The sequence below is a fragment of the Chiloscyllium plagiosum genome, chromosome 6 (assembly GCF_004010195.1).
Source record: "Chiloscyllium plagiosum isolate BGI_BamShark_2017 chromosome 6, ASM401019v2, whole genome shotgun sequence".
NCBI lineage: Eukaryota > Metazoa > Chordata > Chondrichthyes > Orectolobiformes > Hemiscylliidae > Chiloscyllium > Chiloscyllium plagiosum.
In genome coordinates, this window is record NC_057715.1 from 6,981,249 (window position 1) to 6,986,368 (window position 5,120).

Below are 5,120 nucleotides of genomic sequence, written 5' to 3' on the forward strand. Positions count from 1 at the left end.
TCAGGTAGCGGTTAATATCGCGGCGGCAGTTTGCAATAAAGAGGTCGAGGGCAGGTAGGAGGCCAGCACGGGGTGTCCAGGTGGACGGGGTGTGTTGGAGGTGGGAGAAGGGGTCGTCAGAGGGTGGGTGAGGGTCTTGATTGAAAAAGAAGGCACGGAGGCGAAGGCGGCGGAAGAATCGTTCAATGTCACTCCGTGTATTGAATTCATTGACCCGAGAACGTGTGGGAACGAAGGTGAGGCCCCTCCTGAGGACTGATCTCTCATCCTCAGAGAGGGGCCATTACGAACCTTGCAATTGTTCATATGAAACTCCTAGTCAAGAATCAGAAACTTGTGGAAATCGGAACTCACAGCACAGAATGCTGAAAATACACAGCATTTATTGGCAGCATCTGTGAAAGAAAACTGAGTGACTATTTCCTGAGGCAGTGCTCTCGTATAATATCATTGGCCTCATAATCCCTCCGGTCATGGGTTCAAATAATATTACGTCCAATGGTGAAATTTAAACTTCAGTAAAAATCTGGAATTAAATCTGTGGGCAGTACTGTGGCTCAGTGGTTAGCACTGCTGCCTCACAATGCCAGGGACCCAGATCAATCCATGCGGTAGTCCAAAGATTGCAGCTTAGGTGAATAGGCCGTGCTAAATTGCTCATAGTATTCAGGGACGTGTAGGTCAGGTGCATCAGTCGGGGGCAAATGTAGGGTAATAGGGGAGGGGAATGGGTTTGGGTGGGTTACACTTTGGAGGGTCAGTGTGGACTTGTTGGGCCGAAGGGCCTGTTTCCACATTGCAGAGATTCTATTCTATTCTAAAAGCAAGCATAATGGTAATAAGGTAGCTATTGTGGATTATTGTGAAAACCCATTGGAAGGAGATCTGCCATCCTCACCTGGTCTTGACTACATGTGACTCCAGACTCCCTACAATTTGGCTGATTCTTAACTGCCTTCTGAAATGGCCAAGCTGGGCACTCTGTTGTGTCAAGCCAATATGAAGTCTAAACAAAGGAATGAAACTGGATGGACCACTTGACATCAACCTAGGCATCGGATAAGACAATGACAAATCCAGCCCTACTTACCAATAGAGGTCCGCCTTGTGTCAAAATCAGGAGAGCTGTCCCATAGACAAGAAAAAGCGTCAGTCTGATTTGCATCGCCATTTACAATGAGCGGGGGTTGGACAGGGGGGATATTGCCCTGATGTCTCCAATATTGACTACATTCACCATGAAGTCTCAAGTCATCAGGTGATATCTGGGCAAGGAAAGGTCAATTACTGCGTACACCATATCACACAGTTGATGAATCAGCACTTTTCCACATTGACCACCACTTGGAGGAAGCACTGAGAGTGATAAAGACACAGATTGGTTGGGAATACAACTTTCATCACCAAGAGCGGCTCTCTAGCACCTATACTGACAAAGCTGATGTGCCCTGAAAGACATAACTACTAGAATGGGTCTGCAGGAGGTGGTGATAAAACGTACAAGAAAAATCAACTTGACCTCCTTCTCATCAATCTACCAGTCAGAGATCATCGAACCATGCCAATATTGTCATGAGTAACCACCTGTGTGGAGTCTGTGGAGGTATAGCCCTGTCCTCACATTGAGGATACCTCCCATTTTGTTATGCAGTGCTAAATAAGATGGACATCAAACAGATCCAATGTCTCACAACTGGCATTCAACAGTCACCTTGGAAACTCACTAGTAGCAGAATTGTATTCAACCACAATCTATAAGCTCAGTCTTGCATATTTCCAATCCTACCATTAGGTCAGACGATCAATCCTGGTTCAACGAAGAGTACAGGAGGGCATGTACTCCAAGAGGACACTAGACATACCTAAACATGAGGTGTAAATCTATGGAAGGTACAACACAGCATGACATACAAACCAAACAGCAGAAGCAGCACGCCATAGACAGAGCTAAGTTAACCCACAATCAATGGGTCAGATCTAAGCTCTGCAGTCCTGCCACACTATTTGTGAATGGCAATGGACAAATTAATAACTAAGAGGACGTGGAGGCTCCACAAATATCCCCATCCGCAATGATGAGGGAGTGCATTGCATTAGTGCCAAAGATCAGGCTGAAGCATTTACAATAATCTTAAGTCAGAAGTACCCAGCGAATAATGCATTTCTGATCCTTCTGAGGTCTTCACCAATGTTCTCTCTAGGACACAGAGCCATACAGCTGCTGGGAAGCTTGGCAGAATCCATCAGCATCTTGAGGATAACTTCCACATCCAGATGTCATTGCCACATATGGACTCAGAGGTCAATGCAGCTAAAGGAAAGTAAGGGAACGACAATCTCCAGCATTACAGATGTCAGCCATCAATGAATTTAATTCACTTCATGTGAAGATATAGCCGGAGGAACTGGATAAAATTTTACAGGGGGTATAGGCAGATTAAGCGTGTAGGCAAGAGCTTGGCGATGGAATATAACATGGGAAAATGTGAGGTTATGAACCTTGGCAGGAAGAATAGAGGAGCTGAATATTATTTAAATTGAGAAAGAGTAAAGAAAGGTGCAGCACAGATAGATTTGGAGGTCCTGAATCACAAAATGCTAATTTTAAATTCAGTGGTTAGTAGGGAAGGCCAATGGATTGTTAACCTTAATTTGAAAGGGAATGGAGTGTAGGGAGGTTTTGTTAAAACTACACAAGGACTTGTCAGACCATAAATAGAATACTGTGAACAATTGTGGGTCCCTTATCAGAAAAATATACTGGCAATAGAGGCAGTCAGGAGAAGGTTCACTTGGTTAATTCTGGATATGCAAGAATTCTCTTATGAGAAGCAGTTGAGTGGATTGACTTGTACTCATGACGTTTAGAAAAATGATAGGCGCCTTATTGAAACAGCCAAGATTCATGACAGGGTAAACGCTGAGAAGTTGTTTCCTCATGTGGGCAGAATCTAGATGAGAGGGCATCATCTCAGAGTAAGGGGCTGCCCATATAAGACTGAGATGAGGAGAAATTTCTTCTCTCAGAGAGTGGTGAATTCATTGAATTTACTCAAGAAGACCAGGAAGGCTGGGTTGTTAAGATAATACAATAGATAGACAGATTCTGAATCAGAAATAAATCAATGGTAATGGGTATGAGGTAGCAAAATATAATCAGAGACTTATCACTTCAGCTATGACTTCATTGAATGGCAGAGCAAACTCGACTTAATTCTGTTCCTACATCTTATGTTCCACTGTAAAGGCTATGGGTCTGACAACTTTTAAGCAATATCCCTGAAGACTGTGTTCTCGAACTAGCCGTGTGCCCTTTGCCACGCTATTCCAGTACATCTACAACATTGGCATTGACTCAGCTATTTATGTCCTGTCTATGAGAAGCAAAGCAAATCCAACCCCACAAATTACTGTCCCTCATTTTACTCTCGATCATCAAGAAAAGGATGGAAGGTATTCTTGACAGTGCTATTAAGCATCACTACCAAAGTAATAATCACTCTCAGATTAGGATCTGCCAATGTCATTTAACTCCCGAACAGCTGTGATTCTAATGTGGACTAAGGAACTAAACTCCAGGAGTAACCAAAGAGTGGCTGCCATACATCAAGGTAGCACTTGATTGGGTATGGTATCAAGGGGTCCAATCAAAACTGGAGAAAATTGGAATTGAAGGAATATTCTGCACTGGTTTGGAATACAAAAGAAAATAATTGTTGGAGACTGTCATCTCAGCCTTAAGATATTGTGTTGTAGCATACATTCCAGACCAAATAGACAGTGAGCTTTTAGATCCCATCAAAACATGTGATATTCTGACAAACAGGTATCAATCTCACCTTCAATCGCAGTTGTAGTTCCTGTAACAATACTAAACACAGAACACAGACCTGACTTTTCACAGAGATCTTATAACAATGTAAATAGTTAGTGTTGAGGTAGGAAATTTCAAAGATTCACAACCCTTAGACTGAGTTAATGTTTCCCATCCCAGTCCTAAACTTTTGGCCCTTTATCCTGAGATTGTGCTCCTGTATTTTACATTCCCAAACAATCTCTCAGCATTCACCTGATCAAACATTTTCAGAATCTTACATGAGATTAACTTATTTGAGGCCAACCCCCAGTCTTGTAAGTTCCAGGGAATCACCAACCTTCCTGTTGTCCTTGTTCTACCCATTCCTTGCTCAAAACCTATTCAGTTCTTTTGAAATATCAAAGGCCTGAAACATGACATCTCAGTCCACAGCTGTTGCCATAACCTGCTCTGTGTTTCCCGCAGTACTTCCTGTTTTATTTTCAATGACACTGCTGCCTACTATTGAAAGAAAGCAGTAAACTCCCTGAAAATAGTGCATTTTAAAATCTGAAATAAATGGGTGGACGCTCTTATTAAATTTGTATAAGGTCATAGAATTTAACTGCAGGAAGGAGGTCATTTAGCCTGGTATGCCTCTGCATGCTTTATTTCTTCCTAGCAGTCCCCAGGCAAGGTTCCCCAATTCATTATGGTTCCAGATGGGATACCTCAAATTGTTAAACTCCCAGGTGAATAGGGATTAACCGCATCTAATTCACCTACCCCACTCAGTCAATTGCAACAAGGTTAATTTTAAAAGTATCCTTTCCCTTGTAGATACCTATCTCCCAAACCATATAAATTTATGTTTTGAATGGAGCCAGACTTCCTTGAGGTTACAAAAGACTGAGTTTATTAATTACAAAAGACATGTCAGGCCACTGGCACACACAGATGAGTGGTTTGCACCAGCATTTAACTCGTTTTTTGAGTATCCCTGGATGTGTTCTAAGAGATGTCTTCCTGCTGAGAATGGGGTGTCAGCATTCAGCCACTCACTGTCTTTCATTTCAGTTTTTCTGTTTGATGTTTCCCTAACTCTGTACAGATGTGATACTCCATGGGCCGCCAAAGGACTCTAACAGACTTATATCCGCTGTCATCTTTTAGAACATAGAACGTAGAACATAGAAAAATACAGCGCAGTACAGGCCCTTTGGCCCTCGATGTTGCGCCGATCCAAGCCCACATAACCTACACTAGCCCACTATCCTCCATATGCCTATCCAATGCCTGTTTAAATGCCCATAAAGAGGGAGAG